The following is a 26,154-nucleotide window of genomic DNA, read 5'->3' on the forward strand; positions in this document are numbered from 1 at the left end:
CAACTGCAAAGAATAGTTGCAGAAATGGTAGTTATTACACAAACGGCCAGCAGGTGGCAGCAGAGCAAAGGCGATCAACCAAGGCCATCTAGAAAAAAAGCTCAATTACTTACAATTTTAAATAGATTTGTGAAAACTGATGAAACTTAGTTCTCTTCTAATGCTAATTACTACAAAACAGAAACAGATAGAAACATACTTTTTTTCCTGATGAAAGAAGAAACTTTAATCTTTCTTTTGATATAAAAAACAAGCATCTAGGTGGTGGTCTGAGTGAAGAGTCTTAGTAAAGTGACACTCTACGAAAGTTAATCAATCAAAAGTGGCGTTAACGTAATTGTGGGGTACTTCATGGGAAGAACTGTACTTATTCAAACTGCTTTGAGTCATGTTTTTCATCGACTCTGTCTTTCCTCGCACATGACACTGGCACAATTCATTTTAAGACCTTTAAGACTGTACTCGTGTGTTTGTTTGTTGTTTCCAATGGCCACACTGCCAGCTACATGACAAGACAGCGCAAGAAGAGCCAGGCCGACCAACCAGACATGATGTGGAATTAAGCAGTATAACCGCACTAAGCCAGCCAATCAGAAGGAGACTAATGGGAACACACGGACGAGGTATTTAGCTGTCACAGGGCAGGCAGCCGCCGATGAAGATGCAACCACGCTGCGGTATGGCAGTCTGTGATTATGTTGTGTCGCCAGAGGAAAATCAAAGCGCTGATTATGCTCTGCAGTTCGTCGTGGACAAGCGCTCTGAGGCTCGGTGGTCAGAGTTGACTGACATCGCAATGACATCGGAGAGAATTAACAGTTTCGCGACGTGACTTTATGTTGCGCTTGGGCTTCCATTCCACTGTGGGAATCCCTCAAAATGTTGTCAACATAGTCCAGTGACCCGCCAATATGTTTATACTCTCATTTTAAAACTCACTGTCAGACATATGCATTGCTGACTATTACATTTTTTTTTTGTGTGAAACCGTTGAGCTGTATTGTAGCAAGTTATGGTATATTAGCAGTTCTTTACCTAACTTGTTGACTCTAGTAATGTGTCTAGAGCTAAGCAAACCTAGGATGGTTCCTCTCTCTAGCTAATTAGCTAGCTAGTAGCATGACAGATAAAATGACTCTAGTAATGTGTCTTAAAAATTGTTAATGACATTGAAATCCCATAATTAATGTTACATAAGTTTCTATGGTTTGTAAATCTCTATAAACTGAATCTTGCTTGGTGCAAGTTGAAAGACTGAGGTAAGTCTGTATAGCGGGAAGACGGTTACAGCAGACAGCAAAGTTCAACATCTAAATCAAGTCGAGTCTAATTAATAACAAGTCAAAGTCAAGTCTTAGTCATTGTCAAAGTGTCTATATCGGGCCACACTAAATAGTTAAAACAACTAGCTAGCTAGCTAGAGCTAAGCTAACCTAGATAGCTAGCTAGGTCATACTGCGGTATCGTTAGCTAGTTAGCTAGAGAGAGGAACCATCCTAGGTTTGCTTAGCGCTAGCTAGAGCTAAGCTAACCTAGCTAGCTAGCGCTAAGCAAACCTAGGATGGTTCCTCACTCTAGCTAACTAGCTAAGTAATACTATGACCGATACAATGGTTGGGCGAGATGGATGGATTTATAACTTTACAAAAACTAGGGGGGGATTTTCCATTGGCCCAGTGTAGGTCAAAGGATCCTGGAGGTTAAAGTCATTTTAAATTAAAAAGGAAAATCTTTCCAGACACATTTTTGGTGTAAATACAAAAATGTGTTAAAAAACTGTAACTGGACGCAGTTACAACCTAATTGGCTGAAGGTCATAAGAAAATAAATGTTTTACATCAGTGTGTCATGAGTATTGCACATGTAAACATTGCCAATTGGATTGCAATAACAGTATGTTGAATCAAGGCTTGAGTCAATATAACACACTTATCCAAATATCATAACATATCCAAAATGTAATGTAAAATGTAATGAGTTTATTTTACCTAACATTGTCTCTGCTTTTTGTGAGTCATTTCTATTTTTAATAGGAAAAACCATCAAACAATGTAAATTAAAAAAAAAAAAAAAAAAAAAACATTTACAAAATGGCCCCCTTCGGAATTAGATCACACAAACATTTATTCGGATTTAATATTAAGTCACATCCACTAAGTGTGCTTCAAAACAAAGCGTCAGGGCAACAACTACATGAAGTTTGAGAGTGGAATAACATTGAGGTACGATTGCTAATTCTTTCCTTCACCGCTTGAACACACTAAAGGACTTTGTGCATATGAACATAACAGCCATCTGCTGTAAATGTGTGTCAAATCAGACAGGGGAAAAAATATCAAATGTGCGCAGAGTTTCTGCCAAGTTACAAGGAGAAACGGTTTCTGAGACAGAACATGATAAATGTGTTAAGTGCTCAGCGAGGACCTGCTTGAGTTCATGCATTTTTATGGTACTTCTATGCTTACAAAAAAAAAAAAAAAAATCTGTACTTTCATGTGTAGCTGATACATGAATATGCATGATTATATCCGTTTATTTTCCCCGAACCCTCCGAGCGGTTGCGTTCGCTTGACCATTCTTCAAGCGTAATCTCTCGTGACCCATCCACAGCTGGCAAACAGCCTGTCACTGCCAACCTTTAACCCCTTACCCGACATGGCAGCCATCTCTACCAATTATCTGCAATTGGTCAGTTATTTTCTTAGGCCACCGAAATTACCGTGCCGTCAAAAAGTAAGCAGGCGATAAAATGTAAACGCTTCCATTCGCACATCAGAGAGCCGTGCACCCTCCCACATATGGGCCAAAAAAACTCACAGGTTTTCTTAAATTAATTAATCTGAAGCAGCTGTATTCTGAATCAAATCTATATACTTTAACGTTCTGAATATGAAACTGACAAAAAAGTTCAGCCATCTAATTGGATCTCTGTACACACTTTCCATGATCAGATCCAGATTTGTGACCCTTTCCAAACAATACATATCCGCCCCATACAAGAGAGATTTAGTGTTGCCATGAAACGGTGATTCTCGCGAATGAGGGAAAAACTGAGACGGGGCCGAATGGAAGAAGCGCGAATGGAGACGTTAATAGTTGGGGTTTCGGCGACTTAGCTTTGACAGCGGTGATTACTGTAGTGGTAAAACAACAGCGCTTTACAGGAAACTGCTGACTCTCATCCAGGGATGGATCAAGTGAGATTGACATCGGGCATCGGCCGTGAGAGCGAGCACTGCCATGACACCGTCGCGTCCAAAATAAATACGGTTCGCAATTGATCCGGAGAGTGATTTAGTGCTCTGGGACATTTGTGAACATGATGACGTTTCCACTCTTGTGGAAAGCAAAGTGCTACAATGCCGGTATTACTTTGTCATTGATTTGCTGAGGAAGGCGGTTATGAAATGTTACCTCTAAAAGTCCTTGCGTTGGATTCCGATTCTGTTATTTAGCAGAATACATTTCTGATAAACGATTAATTGGAGGATTCATTAAAAAAAATATATATACATGGATAATATTACTTTTTTTGGTTCCCAAATGGTTACAGCAGTAAAGATATGAATTACAGACAGAGCGTTTTATTCTTATAAAATACTTTGAAGCACTTAAGTACAGCGGTACCTCTGCTTACGAAATTAATTTGTTATGGAAGAAAGTTCTTAAGGATAAAAACTTAATAAACTTAATGAACGTAAATTAACGTTTTTGGCAGCATTCATTAGGATTTTAGAATACGTCATTAAACGTTTTTGGCGGTCAAAGAGTTAAAAAAAAAAAAAAAAAGATGCTGTTAAGCCACTTCTTTCCAACGTTTTGAGATTATTCATGGCAAAAACTTTATTATTGCAAGGAAAGCTAACTCAGCATTTATTTTGCAGAGCATGTGTACCTGTGTACGTGTGACAGAGTGGGAGTGCTGTTAGTCCAATTCATTCCGCCTTGTTTGTGTTTTTTGCTGACGAGGTGCAGCCTTCTGACGCACATGTAAATCACGTCTACGTGTTTCTATTAGGGCCAAAATGGAGGGCAAACCAAGTCGGGTCAACGTCCCAGTTGTTTTTCCATTTGAAACCAGCGGGGCACATCCAAACTCAAGTGATGTCACCAGCCCTGTTATGAACTTTTTTTCAATGTCAGCCTCTGCAAACACAGCAATTTGCTGGGTGATTGACAGAGCCATGATGTAATCTGCACCTCTAATATTTGCTTGTATGGAGTCGTATATTATCTGCCAAAATGTTGTCATTTATTTACCAATTTGCCACTGCCACACTAAACCTCAGGGTCACTTTTCCATCAAACTGTTCTCATGATATTTGACTGACACGAGAGCTTAATTTTGTACTTTCTTCCTTCAAGAAATAACTAGAGCTGCATACCCCACACGCACAAACAATCACGACTTACTTGACCAAGAAAAAAAACATTGGGGTCAGGCTGTTCCATTCCAGTCCTATAGGTGGCAGTTGCAGATGCTCCAGTATTCACTCACTGGTCCCCCCATGTGCAATGGGAAGAATGCAAAATTCTGTTGATTCACCCAGATTAGTAGAAGGCAACATTTTTGACTGCCACATATGTTGAAACGCACTTGTAGCCTAAATGCTAAAAGTTTTCAATTTTTTGCCAAAATACCCCCAAAAAAAGCATGTTCCCCAAGGTCAAAAGCGCCCCCCTTGATGGATTCTCGCGCCCCCCTGGGGGGGCCCGCCAATAATGAGAGCGCCACTTCCCCCCAATGTAGTGGATGTGCAATTGAACTTTATTCTAGGACAGTAAAAATAAATCAAAATTAAAAAAAAAGCATGTTCCCTGAGGAATTAAGTGGTTTAATAAATTGGGGAACAAGCCCAGTCAGATCTTATATTAGCACAAAAATTGTTATAATGCTAATTGTTTAATGCTAATTAAAGCTGATTAACTACCTTACTGTGGCTTTTAGTCGGAAACTAGACAAAAAGGAGGGTTGGAAGAAAGGAACTTTTATTGCCATGCTTCGCCGGGTCGCTGACTCAGGCCGGGGGCGCCGCGCCGCGCCGTGTGCCAGGCGCCAATCACGCTCGTGTACCACTTGAAGTTGCGAGTCGATGCCACCCTGGCTTTTCTCTCGGGCCTCACCGCGAGACAGGAATAATAACAAGGGATGTAGAGGACGACGAAACGAAATGAATACCCTCCGCGGTATGTGACGGCTCTCAGACATTTGGCAGGGTGAAAAAAAAAAAAAAAAGGTCTGCTCTTGTCAATAAATCAAAGCTCTAAAAAGTTTTGTCATGCTTTCCTCCCCGCCTCAAACAAATGAGGCGTATCGGAGAGAAAAATGATTCAGCCCCAAACAAGGTCTCGGGGAATCAGCTCACAAATCAAAGCGTGCAAAATTATACCTGTGCTGCAAGCTTACAGTAGGAGACACGCACATACACGCACGTTTGTATGTACATTTTAGCTATATGCTCTTTTAGATGCAGAGATTGTAAGCACGTCTTGCCTCAATAGCGGCAGAGTCAAACAAATTGCTGTGGTCTGTGCAAACAAGAACAATGCACACACGGCTTTGCTTTATTCCGAGACGGTAACCCTGACAACACATTCAAAAAATATGAACTGCCATCTCTGGTACTATATTGACATCATATAAATCTTGTATCCAGTTGAAAGCATTGAAGCGTTTTAATTCAGCTAGCTTTTTTGGATTGTATTTTTTTTCAAACTATAAAGAAACCTTCCTTGATTGCTAAAAATAAACTATGGGGGCAGAAAAAGTCAGACTCATTTGTCAGTACATGATGCATCATATTTGACCAGCGTTTTATGGTTTGAGGCTCTCGTGTCGCTATATTATATTTTTGACTCTATAAAATAAGTTTGAGGTATGTGCATACGTGTTGTGCTGATTAAAAGTTTCAAGTAATGCTGTTTCAGTTGTTGTTTTAAATTAGATTCATTTAATTTTACACATATGTGACGCCACTTCAAGTTAAGAAAAACTTGATTATGTACATGTCCTGGTTTCACCCTCATTCCAAGTTATTTTCTCATTTAGCATACGTATGTGCACTTTATTTATTTATTCCTGTTAAGGTGAACTTTTGAACATTAAATGTGCCAGTTTTTAAGGACATAAGTTGAGTCAAAAATAACACAAATTTCCTCAAGAATGGACCGACCCAACTTTGGAGTTAACTCAAACAGTTGGGTCTATTGGTCAATTGAAATTAATAACCCACAAAGAAACACATTTTATTGGGTTGTTTTGTGGGTTGTTCATTTGACACAATTTTTTGGGGGTTAGTTGAATAACCCAATTGGGTAAAAAACTACTAAAAAAAAAAAAATCTTAAAAAACTACTACTGTTATATTTTACACAGTCACCATTTGTTCTTCATTAAAATCATATTGATGTCCCATTGATGAGTTAGATCATGCTCTTCCTTTTTATCCCGCCATATTATATAGACAATAATTTACAACTGACCCTCAGACAATTAGTGCTTGTTTGCATTTAATCTTGTTGCATTCACATGTAGTAGCCCTATTAAGTCGAAATAAATTACTCTGAGCGAAAATAGTAGACACGGATCCTGCAGCTTCGTGCAACACAGCGACCGATGCCCCTGTAACGTTAATTTTAAACAATATACAATATTCTCTCTGCTCTAACAAATACTGTATACATCATTAATAAAGACATGGTTGGGATGACAGCTTCTTTAACTAGGTGGCCCGATGAATTAATTGGCATCATTAGGCTCCTGACAGTGAAATGAGCGTCATTAAAAAGAATTACGTGGAGCACACAGCAATTATTGCTGGAGAAGGCAGAGAGAAATTTGAGAGATAAATGCATCCAACCCGTATATAATCATTTGCATGTGATCCCTAGTGGACACATGAGATATGTATATCATTTCTTCATCCACAACAAATTGACAAAACATTTGGTTAGAAATGCCCCGAGTAGGTGGCAATACCTTCACCATGTGTGTGTTGCAGCTCTATAGGGGGCGTTTCCATCCTTGTCAAGTGGAGTGGTAACTTTCTCACTTCCATACAAGATGTGACTCCCACTTGAGGTTTTGCCCCCTCTTGTGGAGATTAGTTAAAGTGCCTCACATAAAAAGCACTCCAGGTGCTTGTTCAGGAGGGTATCCAGTGTAAATAATCAGCATGACCTTGGGCAGAGTTTCGATTTTGCAACAATAACACAGTGAGTTTGCGCTCCTATATGAAAACCTCAGACCTCGGCTTATTTCGAGCAGCATGTTATGCAATATCCCAATGCAGTGTTTGTGGACAGAAATAGATGAGTGAAGTTCCTCCTATCTATTTCTCCTCATATCTCGATCGATCGATCGATCGCTCTATCTATCTATCTATCTATCTATCTATCTATATCTATATCTATCGAGCTAGCTAGATATCTATCTATCGAGCTAGCTAGCTAGCTCGATAGATAGCTAGATAGCTATCTATCGAGCTTGCTCGCTACCTAGCAAGATATCTATCGAACTAGCTATCTAGCTAGATATCTATCTATCGAGCTAGCTAGCTAGCTATCGAGCGAGCTAGCTAGCTAGCTATCGAGCTAGCTAGCTATCTATCTTATCTATCGAGCTAGCTATCTTATCTATCTATCGAGCTAGCTAGATATCTATCTATCGAGCTCGCTAGATATCTATCTATCTATCGAGCTAGCTAGATATCTATCTATCTATCGAGCTAGCTAGATATCTATCTATCTATCTATCGAGCTAGCTAGATATCTATCTATCTATCGTGCTAGCTAGATATCTATCTATCTATCTATCTATCGAGCTAGCTAGCTAGATATCTATCGGGCTAGTTAGCTAGATATCTATTGAGCTAGCTAGCTAGATATCTATTGAGCTAGCTAGCCATCTATCAAGCTAGTTATCTATCTAAGCTTTCTCTATCGGGACAAGACCAATACTTTTGGAGGTCGTGACCGACACAAGACCTAGACTGTAAATGTCAAAGACAAAATCACCAAAAAAAAAAAGAACAAAATGACCTTTATCTTTTTTTTTCTTCATTTACAACAAAAAGACAAATTTTGGTATGTTTCTTGAAGCAGTAGAATGAAACAAATCTGAAATCTTGGGGGCCGTGGCACTCCAGGTGACACCGTGAAGGCAGCGCAGCACGTGTCCTCCTGCGTGTCTCACTGATCACAGTAGATCTGCCATGGTCTCGACTGGTCTTGATCAAAAATCCAGATTCCAACTGTCCAAGACAAGACCAAGTAAAAATGCCTTTGATTCCGAGACCAAGACCGATCTTGAGAATGACAACACTACCGTCAGTCTTACGTTTACTAGAGAGTACATGATCCAGAAGAGGATGTCATGTGGGCAGACCTTTGGGAACTTCAGTAGCTTTTTTTAATACCTTTTAGCCCCGCTGTATGTGCCTTGTGATTGACTGATGACCAGTCCAGGTTGTACCCTTCTTTTTGCCCAGTCACCTGGGATTGGCTCACCCATCAGAACTGCAGAAAATTGTTGTAGAGATCCCATGAGACGTCATCGAACCCTGTGCCCTTTTGTCTCCGCGAATTATTAACCACCATCCAACAGCTAACCCCTGAGATCAGTGATACCACATCTGTTTATATGATATGCAAATCCATCAAGTCCCATTTTTCCTTGTGATGGAATTGGCTTTCAGTTGTATTGGCTGGAAAGTGAAACACAACAGAAACCGAGTTAGTTCTAGACGGTTTTATTGAAGGTAATGAATGATTGTTGCGTCTGTAACCACGATAAAAAGACACTGGTGGAAATATAAAAGCTTTACACCCACTTCATAGTTTCTCTGAGTGGAATGTACCCCCACTACAAGGGAAACAAACCCTGTAAACGGGTTTCATGATTGTGGGTTGAGAGTGAAACAAGACTTTCCCTCCAGTACGGTGTAGCATCTGCTGTTTTGGTTTACGCGGAGCCACGAGAAAGCCAAAAAACACATGTCAAATGGCTCCGTCAAAGTCGAAGCGCCATTTGAAACCCCTTTTCTTAAATTTGAACTCAACCTTTATTACTTCACCTTGTAATGAATCAAGTCAGAATGAAGGATCACAATCATTCTTCATCATCCTGCCATTCTTACAAGTAATTAAGCCTGAGTAAGAGTGGAACACACTGTCAAACATGCATACTCAGACGTTTGTCGTAATTATTCAGTGGGGGGGAGGTTGGACGTAACTGCGTCTGATAATTGGTTGCTGTTTTCAAAAAATCTGCCCGGCTATCAGTCACCTAAATGGGGCGTTGGAGGGGCCCGGGCTCACACGCTCACGTCGTGAGCAGAGGAAACAGAGAGCTGGCCGGCTGTTTTTCAGGTTCACGGGAGTGTTGTTAGGGTCTCTCGCCGTAAACTCGCTCGGCTTCCCTGGTGGTCGGCCAAGAGAAATGGCATTGGCCCCTGGGAAGCAGATGACTCACAATGTGTGTGCGCGTCTCTGGGAGCCAACTACCATCGTTTTGCTCGCTCGAGACACACTTGAACCTTAAATTCAGCTGGAGCTCCACTTTGAGAGCCACTTAATTTCTGAGTGCATTTGTGGAAGTGGTAAATCACAACCACTATTACGGCTAGCGCTCCGGGCGAGCATTAATTGATGGTCATTTGTAATGCCAAAGGCGAGGATGACTATTATTCACTCCACCTGTCGTGTTTTAAAACGATGAATAATGGTCTTTCAGCTCAATATTGGCTGCTTTAGTCACAAGTGATCAGAGGTGGCTAATCCAGGTCCAGAAAGTGAAAACTCTGCCACAGTTTGGCTTTAGCCACAGGTGTATCTAATCAACCAGCAGGTAAACAAGTACTTAGTAGAACCTCCTGTGACTAAAGCCAAACTGTGGCAGGGTTTTCACTTTCTGGACCTGGATTACCCACCTCTGCAAGTGATATAATGGGGTTTTACAAAATATTATCTGGATTGACAGTACAACAGCGCTAATCAAGACAACGCACTCATCATTATCCAGCTTTTTTTGCTCGGTCCCAGCACCTATTGGAAGCTGGCTGTGTTGTTTACCTCTCACCGGTCCCACTTTGTAACATTGGCAATATGCCACCAGAAAACTAAAAACAGCATTAGGACTACATTTCCCATGATTCTTTGACATGAAAGCAATAAGTAGTTCCTAGTCCCGGTATGACAAAAACATGCCTGCTAGCGATTAGATGCGGATTGAGAATAAGAGTGCAAACTATGAAAGTAAATAACAAGGAATTTGCAGTAAACTTCCTTTTTGATTGATTTATCACATGAATTGCTCTGGCAAATGTGTGATTGGCACAGGCATACATTTTGCAACATTACAAAGTGGAATATTTGCAAGAAATAAACCTTAAATTTACGAGAAATAAACTCACAAATTTGTGACAAAAAGTGACAAATTTGCAAGAAAAAAAACCTCATAAATTTACGACAAACTTGCAGATTTGTGAGAAGAAAAACGTTGCTAGAAATACATGTAGCGTATTTACATTTTGGTCAGGTTTTCAAATGAGGAGATAGTAGTTGCTTTAACAGAGATTAGCCATATCATATTTCGAATTCACACTTTGAAGCTTTGGGTACAAGTCGCTAAATTGATGTTGAATCTGCTGTTCTTTGTCATTCACTTGCATTTACCTAAAGTCTGCTAGCTTATTGGTTAGTGTTGGTCAGCTGATAAGGGGTCAGGAAGTGTTGTCGCTCTATACTTGCCGTGTGTAACGATTAGAAATCCGGCTCCATCCTGCCTTTTCATTTTATAGCGCGTATACGTGTCCCTAATACGCCGTCGTACAATTAGAATATGTTGTACCAAGTAAAGAATTTGACTCCATTATGTAACATGTCATGTTCAGAAAGAGTTACTTCATCCTAATCCCAAAATGAACCCTGCTAATAAATTGCAATATCTCTTCGCGGCAGCTAAAGGCTACGTTTGAAACTGTCATTTTGCTTGTCATCACCCTCTGGGTTGCTTCTCTTGGCTGTGACTGCGTTTCCTGTATGCGCTGTCAGTGCAGCTTGAGCGGCGGTGGCAGTGGCGGCTGGGCAACCAAGGCCCGTCGCCACATGTGGAACAACACAGTCACCGTACGGTAGTCAGCCGTGGAGCCGGAGAGTCGCTGTCCTCTCTTCAAACCTGGAGCAGAGAACTGGGATCTCACTGTGAAGAGGGCCGTGACTTCATGTTTTGCTCGCCTCCTACATGTCCGCCCTCTTCTTGTTCTGGTTCTCATTGACGACAACGTATTACAATGCCACTCTTCGTCTGGAATGAATCGAAACATCGAACATCTTGTAGGAAGTCTTTCCTGAAGAGTGGAATCTGTAATCACGACAAACTCTATATAGTGTTCCCTTGGCGGTTAGTCGTCCCAATTCCCATGAAGTTGTGGATTTTTAGTCCAAAAGTCCAAAATTGTACACAAAGGAGAGATAATTCTTTATTCTTGTATGCCATGTGTGTTTAGCTCGCAGTTGGTTAGATTTTAATTGCTGTAACATATATGCTACTTTATGTTTGCCTATCTATGACATTAGCATTAAGCTCGCGGTGTTGTGTTCGATGAAGTTACGTGGTTGAACGTCTCTCTATGTAATTATAAAATTATTATTATTTATTCTTCTATATATTGTATTCTCATGTTGCTGCTCTGTGTTAAGCTAGCAGTTGGTTGAAAGATTTTAATTGCTGTACCGTATATGCTAATTTTTGCTTGCCTATCTAAGGCATTAGCATTAAGCTAGCGTAGTTTTGTTAGATGTTATATGTGGTTGAATGTTTCCGTATTTAATTATAAAATATTTAAAAAGTGTGAAGAATTCTTTATTGTTGTATGCTGTTTGTACGTGTTGTTGCTCCGTGTGTGTGTTAAGCTAGCAGTTGGTTGAAAGTTTTTAATTACTGTAACGTACATGCTAATTTCTGTTTGCCTGTCTAAGGCATTAGCATTAAGCTAGCGGAGTTTTGTTACATGAAGTTACATGTGGTTGAACGTTTCCGTATTTAATTAGAAAATGTTTAAAAAGTGTGTTTAATAAGATTTTTATTTTGTATGTCATTTGAGATAGCTAGTTTTTATTTGTGAACACAGACACACATCAATTGTTCAACTGCTAATGGGTGAATGTAAACTACTGATATTTTCTCGCTTAAGAATGACAGTACAAGAGGCCACATGTCTATGACGTCGCAAGTTTCTCTCTTTCACTCTACATATACCACAGCATGTGTCACTCTTCCCTACATCCGTTCTCATTTCCATTTTCCTTCCCTCTCCTCGTGTGGAGCAGGTGACACATCGCAAGGCAAGCTACCCAGCGCCCTGCTTCCAAAGTGACGGCATTAGTCACCTGAAAGCAAACAAACTGCAACTAATCTTGGGACTGTTTACCACTAAATGTCACCACGGCGGAGACGTAAATTTGTGTGCCGTAGCCATGGTGAGCGTTTACACCTATCCAACCTTTTGACTCCCCGCAGGTTCCACTCTGTGTGGTTAATTTCGACGTTTCTCATTTATGGGAATTAATAATGACCCAAAATAATCCGGGAGGCGGCTGAAACGGCGTCTCGTTTCCTCGCCAGCATCTCCACCCTTGCGCCACTCCCTTGCCCGTGCCCAAGGCCCGGCCAGGAATATGTATATGGCAGAGAGGTGCATTATGGCTTTCATTGGGGCTTTTTGGGTTCTATTTTGATTGAAAACACAGAGACAGTGATGAGTGTGACGTGAGCAATGGCTGAGCGTCTCACCGGCTTGGTGCCAGGTCACTAACTGGCTGGCCAGGTCTGACGGTAATTTCATCTCATTACGCGCGAGGCGAGGCGAGGCAGGTAGACGCTGGAATTCTTTCCAGCGAGCAGCTAAGGAAAATAAAACAACATGTCGCTGTAACAGGCGCTCACATCCTGCAGTCCGCCTTGGTCAGGTAGGCTCCAATGACTTCCACCTGCTTGTTGCGACATAATTCAAGAATATGATACACCCCGGCATAACACGCAACGCACGTACTCCCTCGCTTCATCTCCCACGCACCCTATTTGGCCATTCTTATTTACTCACCTCTGTCTGCCTCGCTCGTTCTCCAAAGATTTATTTAGTGACAGATTCAGTTTAGTATGTGAGCAGTGAGCCATGCAAACCACGTAACGACAACTCACGCACTGCCGCACACTATAGCAGCGTTCCGTCCATCTCCTCTCTCTCTCGCACATATGCATACCATACAAGTTGCTGACTCATCGTAGTCAGAGGGGGTTTAAAGGGTGATGCTTCAAATCATGCAGAAATGCAACTGTGGGTGGGATGTATGGATCAGTGTTTCTGTAAGGTTTATGCAATGTTATGGAATTTAAATGGTATTGAACTTGAACGAGTTACTGAGGCAAAGTTTTTGGGATTGATTGTTGATCATTTATTTACCGTGTTGGAATCCAAAAGGTTTTCATATTGTACTCTTCTCACGTGTTGCCTCACATGTCATATTGTGCTGAAGTTTGGGGGAAATTTAGATAAAACAAAAATAGACCCAAATATTAAACTAGAGAATGCAATTTCTGGAGAAATTGTGCGTGAAGGCCGTGAGGCTGAATGAAAAAATGTGGAATTATTTAGAATGATATTGAATGACTCGAATGAATGGTTTGAATCCATCGAGAAATAGTCGTAGTTGAAGGAGGAAAATAACGGAATAATAAAAATAAAGCAGAAGCAAAAAAGGAAACAAGCAAGGGAGCAACCTGTTTACTTTAGAACAACTCCAGGTCACTTCCTGTTGATATTGGGTACTTCCTGTTCATTTGGCGGCACTTGCGGGTGTCTTCCTGTTAATATCAGATCACTTCCTGTTGATTTTGGGTCACTTCCGGGTCACTTCCTATTGATATCCTACCACTTGAAGTTCCTATAGATAGAATAGAAATCTCAGTGTTCCTAATGCGTTTTTGTATATGGAAATAAATGCTATAATGAAGATTATGAGCCTAGTTTTAAACAAACTGCATGCGCACATCAGTTTCGGCTGAAATCTTATTCTGACGAACACTAAAACCACATTTCCAAAACATGTTTATCATTTCACATACAAACTTCATGTAAACATCTGCCAAACAATTACAACAATCCAATGTGCAAGCACAGTCTGAATCTAAGAATAGCGCAAGATCATCACTAACAGTGAAAGCCTACTGGTTACATGATGTCATCACCTAAAGCTGACACGCATGACATAAATCTCTGTGTGGTCTCGGCTTCTTGTGGGTTAAGTATGTGACTGAGGGTATACAAAAAAAAAAAAAAAGTTGGAAACGTGTTGTAGGCCTATGGTTAAAAACCACAGTGATGTATCCTCTGTCATGTCTAGGCTGACCACTGATTGTTATACAGTGCAGGGTATAAAACTTTTGAAGAGTGGGTGGCGTTTGATTGATGGTAGCAGGTTGTTAGCAGCTCCTAGCGACTTTGCGTTTCTCCTGACTGTTCCTGAGTATCTCCTATTGAATTTTATTGATAAAATACAGTACATACTGTAATATAATTGATGAATTTGATCAAGCGGTGTCAGGTTGACCAACTAATGTTTCACGCTTCCCTCAAATCTTCCATGTTTGGGTTTCAACGTCAAACAAATCCCTGCTCGATGAAATCAGATCCGCTCCCCGGTATCGAACACATTTATTTACAGAAGGCAGTCCCAATTCGTTCACGATTTCTGGATATGTTATACAGTGGATATGGCTCATTGTGCGCCTGACATGTTTGGGTGAAGCGGTAGATATTAATGTGTGGCTTTGTCAGTCAAGCGGGTAGTTTGAGGATCAAACCGTATCCCAGTGGACAGCGGAGTGTGGGTTACATAGACCCCTCGGTCTCTGTATAGGCAAGCTCCTGACCCGTTCACGGACCTTTTGCCGCATGCGAGCACGGAGCAAGGTGCTGCGGGGTTGAAATACTCACGCACGTGTGGCCCCTCGCTCACATGAAACATCTTGTTAAAGTTTATGGCCAATTCTGTGTGGAAAGAGATACCATCGTGCCTTCTATTCAGTTGGCAACCTCCCGCTGCTTGGATCCTGATTTCCTTCCTCGAGGCACTATGGGCGTTTTGTTTATTGCTTTTGTGTTCATTATTCGCTGTTTGTTAGTAAAAAAGGATTACACAGAAAGTCCTTGATTGATTTATGCAAAGCATTTTTCTTTGTCATTGTTTTGGTGATCCCCTTTTTAATTGCTTGTATGCAAATAGTTTGGGTCTCTGGGGTGCCTGCCCAACCTTCAAGTAAGACATTTTAAAGAGGGAGAAGACTTTGCTCACTCTTTTGTTGTCTTCCCATTTCTGAATGGGAATTTCTGCACCTACACAGCACTGTCCCATAGCAGTATGGTACATTTACAAATTATCAGGCAGTTTCTTCATCCATGACATAATCAGGTAGACTGGCCCTGATCCAGAGACTCTTTGAGGCAACATCTGGGATCTGAAACATGCAGAGGAAAATCTCCTGTCCACATGTTTTCATGTGAGCAGTATGGGGTATATGCCACGGAAGAGGCGGGACTGTTTTTGCACATCAGCTTTGGTTCCGGTTCGGTTTGCGACGTGTGGGCTGCGTCAAAATACTTGTGCTTCCGACTTTGTGCCCTTCAGTTGCGCGTTCGCAACCCGGACCGGAACCAAACTCAAGTGCAAAATCACGGAAGTCGGAAGTCCCGCCTCTTCCGTGGCATATATCCCATAAGGGGTGTAGTGTCCCCCTTGTTAGTGTCTCGTTAGTATTGTATTTAGTCAGTGCGGTTTGTTCATGCGTCGAGGTAGCATCGTCCTGTCTTCTCTTGTCTTGTCCAGTTAAGGGTGCTAAGCTGTGTTAGTAGTTTCTCTACGTCTGGTCAAGTTTCTCAATGTCTGGTCAAGTTTCTCTACGTCTGGTCAAGTGTTCTCTCAAGTATTCTCTCGTCCACGTCTACTCAAGTGTCTCCACGTCAACCAAGTCTGTCCTGCCACGTCTGTCCACGTCATCCCAAGTCTGTCCACGTTCTGCCAAGTCAGTCCTGCCAAGTCTGTCCACGTCTTGCCCAGTCTGTCCAATAGTCAGTCCAGTCATCATGTCAAGTCTTCTCACGTTCCATCCAGGCCTTTATTCAGTCGATAAAGTTATTCTTCTTGCTGCCTTTCTCCCTGCCTGGTTTCTCCGCCTTTGGGCCCATCCACCACACAAGGTGACAATAATATGCAACGGCAATGTGACTGATGATTGTTTAGGGGACCAAGGTCCTGGTTTCAAGGGAGGAACTCAATCAGAAGCCCAAACACTTTTGTTCTTGTGGCAAAGATAATATAATGAATTCTCCAAGTGTTTGGTATCCTTCGAAGTAAGACTCAAAGAGAGATGGAGATGGGTGGTCAGAAAGCAGCAAGGCCCCATCAGTCTAGTGGAAGATTTCAATTAGTCATGGAAAGAGAGGAATGGTCCTCTGTGCTTGTGCAGTGACAGACTTCACTTGTCCTCCTGACACACATTCGCAGTCCTCCTCCTCTACTCCAGCAAAGGGCCGCCTACTCCTGTCCATCCTCATTTCCTCCCACCTCAGCATCTCCGCTCCCTTTTCCTCAGTAGTTCTAACATCTTCCCCAACCTCCAATTTTAACCCCGCTTTTCCTTTTTCCTTCCCCCGTTTCGCGTTTTCCCTTCCGAGCTCCTCTTTTTCGAGCAGTTTCTCTCTTGGTGACAGCTGAGCTTTGACAGCCATTTACGTTCTATTTTTCTCCACCACAGCGAGAGAACACTCGGGCATCGGGGGCCTTGTTCAAACAAACATGAGGCCATGTGGTTCGCCGAGGGTGGCGACACGCCATAACAAACCACCGGCTCCTGGCCGTCGCAGGCGCAGCACGGTGATTAGGCAGACGGGGGGGTGAAGCTGGACCTTCCATAGCCGGTTTCCAAGACGACCAGACAACAGCATAGCGACCGGGAGGTGGGGTGTGATGGCAGATGAGCGTTAATGTATTGAACCACCTGGTAAGACGTCTTTGAGATGGAATCATAACAATGGAAATTAGAAAAGGAATTACTCAAGGCAAAGATCGAAGGTTACAGGCTTGGAATTAATTAAAAAAAACAAAAGATATATATTTTATATATACAGGCTTTAGGGTGAGGTGGTCTGAAAAGGCCTCGAGTAAGGATATGAGTCAGGATGTGTCAAGGCATAGTCATGTCAATTACATCTGCTAGATGCGAGACTTGGCTTGTTCCACAGTACATAACTAGAAGTAAGACACATTTAATGTTCTCTTACAGCAGTTAATTAGCGCAATGATTTGTCGGACACCCATCTGGATGGCGTTATACATTGGAACCCCCGAAAGTTGAACTTGTTTTGGTTTCTGAGCAATTTCTGAATGGTCGGGACTCAGGAGATCTTAAGAAACTCTATGTCAGGGGTCAAGCGAGAGCTACTTCTTGGGGACTGATTGATGCAAAGGGTGACTTTGAGTTACATTTTAGTAATTATATTTGTTATCTTTAGTGTTGTACAGCTCTCCACAAAATATGTTTCCATACGGTTTACGGTACGTTTCAATACGGTTTTCGATACGATATTTGATTCGGTTTAACTCAGTGGTACTACAATTTATTTTGTTTTCATTATGAGATGGTATGTGCTGTTTCCTTCTAAGATATATTTCTCCAGTAAAAGACAATTAGATTTTTTATCTGGATATATTTCAAATTGGAAACATTCAGTGCGATGTGATGCACCCGGATGATTAAAAAAAAAAAAAAAAAAAATCCAATTCAAATTGGGTTTTGTTACACCCCTAATATTTATCTATGTTAAGACACTGATCATGTTAATGATTTCGCAGGATAATTATCAACAATGATTGAACGTCAAAAAACCATATGGTGCTCAAAGAACACACTAATCCTTTATTTATAACTGACAATTTTCCCCCGTATAACCTTTATCCAACAAATATGTTCATCTCATTCATAAACTATACCAAACACCATAAACTGTGAATTTTGCAATATATAGCTATTATAAATGGATATCATTTTCCTTTTTTAAGACATTCCTGCACTGACCTGTGCATTTATATTACAGTATATTTCCTATAAAACCCCCAAGTAAATAAATTTAATGTCAACATCTAAGCTATCCTCACCCCTGGACATGCATTTTATATTCCACTATATCCGAGTTGGTGCTTAGTAACCCAGACCTGCCTGAGCAGCAAACAAACAAGACTACTTCATGTCAACCGTGTTCTTTTATTTGTTTTTTTTCAGCATAGGCTAATTAAACCTAATTTTAATGGGCAACCTGTTTTACTGCCAACGTGCAGCGTTTTTGACAACAGCCAATTTGGCCATCATGCCACTATCTTGCTTGCCAGTCTGACCGCTCATATGTTGTTATAGTCTCATTTGGGCCGGGACACAGAATACAAGACATGGAAATATAGAAACTAATTTATGAGCACGGAAAACCGATGCAAATTCCAAATGAGGTCTACTAAAAACTGCGACACGGAGTAAGAAAAATAGAAAATTGCAGGTAAAGGGGAAAATAGTCCAAACAGTTTACGCCACACATCTCGATAAGATCTCCCGGCCACAAATAAAAAACACATTAGTAGTTTGTTTCCACAAACCTCCCTTAAAAGTTCGACTCCCAGCTTGCACTTAGCACAAACTCATGGAATAAGTGGCCAGATCTGCAGTGAGATTACGCAAATAACCCGTTCTCTTTATCTCGTTGACCAGTTCTACCCTCGTCCAACTTTACTCCATATTGGGCCCTGTAGCTTCTAATCCTAATATAGCTTCACGTTTTTAGAACATATGTACGTTTTGGACATCATTTAAGCTTAATTAAATTCCCCAACCTTAACCCGTATTATCAAACCCCTTTATCTACTTCAGTCTTATTTTCGCAGCGATTGTTGGGACTAAAACTCACTGAAAATCAGGTGAGGTCTAGATGGAGAAGAACGATAAGGCACATTTCTTGGGCAGATCACTCAAATCAAATCACAGCAGTCACTGGAGAGCGCAAACCTCTGAGAAAATGGAACAGGCTGTTTTTGTTAGCTCTTCGTCAATAAACAACTTGTGTTTGTTTATGTATTTACACTGGCTACGAGCATTAGGCAGAGTCTCGGATGGTCCTAATTAAATTGTAAGCAATCGAAGCTGGGTTAAATAGTCACATGGGTAAACACATTTAGCCGTGGAAGCTGACCAGCAGAATTTGAATGCTGCAATGTAGATGTGATCCAGCTGAGTGGTTGCACAGTTTAATCCGTACTGAAACTCTTTAGTAGTTATGAACTTTACATTAAGGCTGATTTATTTGGCTATTGTAGAGTGTCAATCCATTTATCATCAATAGTACTTGTCATTTTTAGGGCTGTGGATGAGTGGCAGACATTTACAGAAAGGCCTCTCAACTGTGGCACGTGTGCACTAACTTGTAGTCATAATTGATATTACTAAGCAAGCATCATAATTAACTCATTTGCTCCCAATAACGTGTAAATGTTTTTTTTTAAGTTTTAAGTGTCCCAAAGACGTATTTATACGTTTTTTTTTGTTTTTTATGCTAGAGCATACAGAAGTTTCTATCTGTTTCCGTTTTGCAGCAATTAGCATTAGAAGAGAGCTAATTTTGATCTGTTTTCACAAATCTATTTAAAATTTAAGTAATTTAGCTTTTTTTCTAGATGGCCCTGGTTTATCTCCTTTGCTCTGCTGTCACCTGCTGGCCGTTTGTGTAATAACTACCACTTCTGCAACCGTTCTTTGCAGTTGAGAGGGTGCATCAAAGCCTTCTGTATGCTTTAGCATAAAAAACGTATAAATACGTCTTTGGGACAGTTAAAACATTAAAAAAAAACTTATTTACACGTTGGGAGCAAATGAGTTAAAATAGCAATAATCAGTTCCTACTAGTGAGAATTTATTGTCTTATTTGATTTTCAGCAAAATTGTAGTAACTTTGCAACCTCACAGTATGTTTCATCGCCGTTTTATGGTCGATGCAACCTTTGAGATTGTCACAACTTCTGTCAAGGTTCTCCTCTACTAGCACATTGCTGCGTAATATACTGCCTTGATATGAACAGCCTAAACATGAAACCCTCCACCTCTATTTCAGTTTTGAAGATTTTTTTTTTCTGGGGGTGTTTCAGGTCAGCTTGTATTTTCTAAGAAACAGCAAGACATCATGCAGTAGCGTATGTTTTTTTTTTCTTTTTTCCTCTTTAAGTCCCCACCCTTAGAGAGAGCAGTGCTTAGTTTGACGCCGCTGATTGCACCCAAAGGCCCCAGGAACATTGGAGGCGTTGTATGGTGAGGGAGCCTCCAAGTCTGATAGATTAACATTAATATGGACTGAGGGAGAAGGCGAGCCATATTAAAGGCCGTTTCCCTCTTCACGGCTGCTGAGGGAACACGTTATGGGCCATTGGCTGCAGGGCCACACGTACGCTAACAATGCATGTGGCTGCAAAAAAAAAAGAAGATACAATCAGATGTATATATTAAGAATCCAGATGTACGTACACATAATAACATAAAGATGAAAAGTCAGAGGGATTAAGGACATGCGCTGCTGTGCCGACAGGCTATTTAAAATAAAAAAAAAACGTAATTTATAACTCTCAATTTGATGATTAAGGAATGTGATTGTTCTTGCGCGTCAGCTTGCTTGCTTCAGTTTTTTTGTCACACCGGGCTTGTTTTCTGTCCATAAATCTAACAGCCAGGAGTCCCCGCCCACCCATTTTATGGAGGTGATTGTACCAGCCAATGCAGGATTACGGCCTTTTCATGTGTAGTTTTCACTGGACCTCGAGCAAAATGTGAATGTACCTCACCTGTATTTTAAAAGAAAGTCACCCAGTGATATTTGTCACATCCTCTGCATTATTTTTTTTTATGGTCTGCAAATTGCTACCTTGTAGTTCCATTCTCTTTTGGCCCACCCAACCACCACAATATAACAAATGTAACGTCCTGGCTCTTGATGATATGTTTTCTTTGGTTGCGCTCCCATTTCGGTCTTGCTTATTTAAAAAACGGCACAGCTTCATGCATTACCTGCACGACACGAGTCCTTAGATTATGTCACTAAGGGATCGCGGTTTTGCACCAGCACTTAAAAAGCCCCTCGTTGACTGACAAAGACGTAATCAAACAAACTGTGAAGAAAACACGCCTGCCTTTCCTCCGCACAATGAAAACCACCCACCAAACACGGTCAATCTACGAGACCATGTTAAGTGATTTTGCACTTAAGTGGCAGCAAGGCGAAACCACATTATCGACGACTTTAGTGGTTTGGTTCTCTCTGGAAACATTATATCAATCTCAAAGGAAAGGTTAGAGTCATTTTCCACCATTTTCAGAGCAACTAATATGTTAGGATGTTCATACGCTCCCATGTGCAGCAGCTAAATCATCACCGTTCCCTTATTACACTGACTGTAACCATATGTGTGCGAGAAGACATTCCATCGAAGGACTCCCTGAGCACAAGACTCATAATCATAAACTTGCTTACTGCGCAAAGTCTGTTTGACAGCACCGGCCACCACAATTGTCTGACCAGTCACATGAGTCACATGACATGTTTTCCCTTGGCAGTCCAGTCAAATACAGTCCGAGCAGAAAGAATGACCTCATTTTTTTTTTTTTTTTAAGACCATGCAAATGTCCCTTTTTAACTGCAAAAAGTACAAGAGTGGACTCAGAAATGAGTTGGCATGGCGGTTTGTAGCTCCTCAAGGAAAGCATTGAGTCTGGTTGCCCAGTGCTGAAGCCAACTGGGTGGTCTTGCAAAAGGATTTCTGGGAAAACGTGTTGTCTGTAGCTGGTGTTTTGTGAAGAAAGGTGATGTAGGCATAGTATAAGACATTAATTATTATTTTTTTTGTACTTTTTGCAAGCAAGAGTTCTAATCCGTCGCAGGCTATGTTGACATCAGTTTCTAGATCGTACTCCCAGACGTGACTTGGTTCTCATGTGATAAGGATCTTGCAGGGAAAATGGAATAATTTAGTATGGGATATAATCAAAAGGCTATTTTCTTGGTCTTGTTTTCAAATGAAAATACAATTTCCCACAAAAAATAATAGGGACTTCGCAGCATTCTCTGCTTGGGCCCTAACTAGAGCTGCAAGCAGCTATAAAGATTTGATTAGGTGAAATACCCAAACTTTGAAGAAGATCTGAAAAATAAATTGTTAAAATTCCCAATACAAATAGCCAGAAATTGCACCCAATTCCAAAATAGAAATCAAATCAAAATAGGTGGCTTAACATATGGCTGCAAAAGTCCTTTTTCTTTTTGTCAGTTTTGGGCTGTGTACATATGCCTACTAATTTTTACAGATCTAGGTTAAATGTAGAACCAGAAATGCTTCATTAAATAGTTTTAGGAGGTGCTACTGAGCCATTTATTGAAATTCACACACGGAATCTTCAAAATAATAATTTTTATGCCAGGTCTGTTGTATGTGCAAAGTTTCGTGAGTTTAGAGGTTTAGATCTTTGCGTGTGACAAAATAAAAAGCTTCAAATAACTTCATCATCTTTAGATGAAACTTGCAAAGTTTGAAGATGGTCGAATGAATTCTGAAAGAGGAGTTTGTTGAAATATATACGGCCAAAAAAGGTGACAAATTCCAAAGTCAATAAAAATGGCGGACCTCCTGATCAATTAGTGTCAGTCCTCTAAGTAGTGAACCGGAGGTGGTTTAAAACGATTTCAAACAAGATTGCTAACAGGAAGTGTCGGGTTAGCTGCCTGAATGTGACTGGCTTAACAACATTTGATAAATGTGTTAACTATTTTCTCATAAATAAACACTTGCTTTGGCACAGTCATTTTTTTTATTTTATTTTAATTTTTGATCAAATACAGTATGAATATCACTGAAGTGAATGAGTGAGTATTTTCTATATTGATACAACTGTAGGGGGAGCCACGGAGCGACAATAAACCCAAACCAAATATTCATTGGACAGCTTCGCCCTTCATTCGTCATCACGCGGGCAGTCGCCGTGAGCCTCGGCGCTGCAATAAGAGCCTCCGGCTGTCAGCGCAGCTCTGTGCAAACAAATGGGCCCATGATTGATGGGAAGGAAGTTGAGCGAGCAGATCGTCCTGCTGTGACGATAGGACACCCAGTGTACAACAGCATGTGGCATCCAGTCGGACAAACTTGCATGCAAACACTCGTTTTGTCTTTTCTGCTCAATGTACACACACAATTAGTCCTTAATGAAGCTTAATTATCCAGATGTTTTGCCGAGTTTTATTTTTGTCAGTGTATGTACGGTGACCATAAGAATCATCGTTAACGCATTTGCTCCCAATAACGTGTAAATATGTTTTTTTTCATGTAAGTGTCCCAAAGACGTATTTATACGTTTTTTTATTTTTTATTTTTTTTATTTTTTTTTTTTATGCTAGAGCATACAGAAGGCTTTGATGCAGCCTCTCAGCTGCAAAGAACGGTTACAGAAATGGTAGTTATTACACAAACGGCCAGCAGGTGGCAACAGAGCAAAGGAGATCTACCAGGGCCATCTAGAAAAAAAGCTAAATTACTTTGAATTTTAAATAATTTGTGGAAACTGATGAAACTTAGCTCTAATGCTAATTGCTACAAAACGGGAACAGATAGAAACATACTTTTTTTCCTGATGAAAGAAGAGACTTTAATCTTTCTTTTGATAGTTTCCATGCGCTTATCGCAATAGAACACAATATTGTGTGGGCCTTGCAAAATCAGTCAAAATCCAGTAAAACAGCCGGGAGCGAACGGGATTGCTTCTGTGAAAATGGCGGCGAGTGAATGAGTTAATAATGCAAATAATATTTACATCACCAGTTAACTTAGTTATTATAATGACATGCCTGTTTGTTCGGACTTTTTAAATTCACAGTATATTTATTATAAGGGAAACTTTGCGTACACTAAGTGACTTTCAACTTTCATTGGCGGTGGTAGTATGGGAGTCCAACGTAGTTTCTAAGGCGGAATGTTGTCAACTGTGGGTAGGGTGTGCCAGCAGAGGTGGCAAATCCTGGTCCAGAAAGTAGAAACCCTGCCACAGTTTGGCTTTAGCCCCAGGTGCTAACTGGCTAGCGCCATTGGTGCTCATTTACCTGCTAGAGAGCTAGCTAGCTAGCTATGCACAGCCCCAGGTGCTAGCTAGCTAGCTAGCTAGCTAACTCCATTGGTGCTCGTTTACCTGCTACAGAGCTAGCTAGCTAGCTAGCTATTATTAGGGGCTAATGTCAAATTGTGGCAGGCCAGAGCTGATATTGAAATCTCAAACCTCGGAACTGTCAGGCAGACATGCTAACCACTAGTCCGTCTATATTTGAACATTTACACCAAAATGTAGTCATCCAACCTCAGCATATTCTCGAGTCCTCTGACTGAACCGTGTAGCAAGCAAGATTGGCAGGTGAGCGAGCTGCAGACGTGTCATCTGTCAGGCGGCGGGCAATGATGGATGGAAGGCGGGACGGGTGAGTGGCGAAAGAGACAAACGTGCGTTTAGGCAGGAGGGTACATGGACGAGAGGAGAGAGGCCTAAGTCCCGTTTGTCCCAGTTTGTGTAACCTAACCAGCAAGAACATTTAACGGTATTTTATATAACTTTTATATTGAATATAGTGTGCCATGTGCATTTAGGATCTAAACCATAGGAGGGGGAGCAAGGGGGGGGAATTAGAAAAATAATAACAATAAAAATCATTCAACGGTCTCAGCCAAAACCTACATTTTCATTTACAAAACAGTCAATCTTGTACATGCACCTTGGGTTTCATATGTGACCGGGCTTCTTCCACAGCGGCTTCAGCTGCCCGCTAACAGGCGCACACTCTGCGGCTCACGGCCGACCACCGTTCTCGCCCCCCCCCCCCCCCCCCCCCCCCCCCCTACGGGTTCCCAGCGGAGCTGACCCGCAACAAAAGACGGGCCCGTACTCGTGCTGACGGCGCCAAGCGGCGGGAGAGTTGTGGAAATTTGCGAGGTTCCGCCGAGCGCTCGAGGAAATTTGGTACCCCTTAGACTGAAAGTCATAACTATGCCAAAGCAGACTTCAGAGACATACGGTAAAAAGGTCACTGGAATCCATTGAGGATTTCATGACTTTCTCTTTTAAATCAGTGATTAAAAAAAAATGATGCGCTGCGATATCATTACAGCAATATCCTTCGTGAATCGGACGTTAACGGAGCAAGCTGCGGATGAAGGTGTGGAGCAATATTTAGCACTCTTAGCGGACGATTTGGCCCTTCGCTGCTTAATAAATATCAACTCAGCAAACAACATTTTTAGCATATGTCGGGGGCCACTGAAACATGGACGGCGGGCCGCAAATGGCCCCCGGGCCGTAGTTTGGACACCACAAACATAAACCACAAATATTAGCTTAAACCTGGAACGCATAATCACAAAAACAAATTTGACTAAATTTACAACAAGAAATTAGAGATGTTTTGCATTTAAACTTTTGAAATAATTCAGTAGAATTGCCAGTTTGTACTCTTGGCCTTCTTAAATGTTTATGTACCCGGATGAGATTAGTAACAGTATTAATCACCGCTTGCTGATGCCAAAAGACGGAGTTGTCAAGTAAAAATGTGGCAGCTGAGAACATCAGTCGTATTTACTCTTTCTGCAGCAAAACCATGACACCCGCAGTAAAAGCAACCTCTGTTTAAATTTGGGTAAACAGTTTTGCGTAAAGGCTTTTCTGACAGTTTATAGGCTACGAATCAATAACTGTTTTGGTCAAACATGAAATTACATTTTTACATTGAAACGCAAACAAGAAAACTGTCACATACAATTGAAAGTTTGACTTTGACCTTAAATTCCTCCTCGGCTCGTGTTGGGAATCATTCAAAACAAATTGGATTACTTTTTCTGCCTATGGCAGAAAAGTTTCATCTCAAAGTGTTGTTTACTAATGAAACTTGCTATGTTGCAATGTGCAAGACTTGTTTGTCTTCATTGTGGCCGATCGAGGGTGAGCAAGTACGCACTAATCTGTTTTGTAATGACCCAACATGACAGT

General features: G+C 41.1%; 1 protein-coding gene, 1 non-coding gene and 1 pseudogene across 4 annotated transcripts in view; 1 reads left to right on the forward strand and 2 right to left on the reverse strand.

Moving 5' to 3' along the window:
* The window catches only part of LOC144004464 (solute carrier family 2, facilitated glucose transporter member 11 pseudogene), a 236,426-nt pseudogene that overhangs the window by 207,957 nt on the left and 2,315 nt on the right, over positions 1 to 26,154 (forward strand). The gene's annotated exons all lie outside the window — the stretch shown is intronic.
* Positions 1 to 26,154, reverse strand: part of LOC144004463 (uncharacterized) — a 245,740-nt gene that overhangs the window by 23,652 nt on the left and 195,934 nt on the right. The window lies entirely within an intron of this gene.
* On the reverse strand, positions 6,937 to 7,064 carry LOC144005633 (U6atac minor spliceosomal RNA). The gene has a single exon (XR_013279633.1). It is a non-coding gene; the product is annotated as a U6atac minor spliceosomal RNA (small nuclear RNA).

The sequence above is a fragment of the Festucalex cinctus genome, chromosome 17, assembly GCF_051991245.1.
Source record: "Festucalex cinctus isolate MCC-2025b chromosome 17, RoL_Fcin_1.0, whole genome shotgun sequence".
Lineage (NCBI taxonomy): Eukaryota > Metazoa > Chordata > Actinopteri > Syngnathiformes > Syngnathidae > Festucalex > Festucalex cinctus.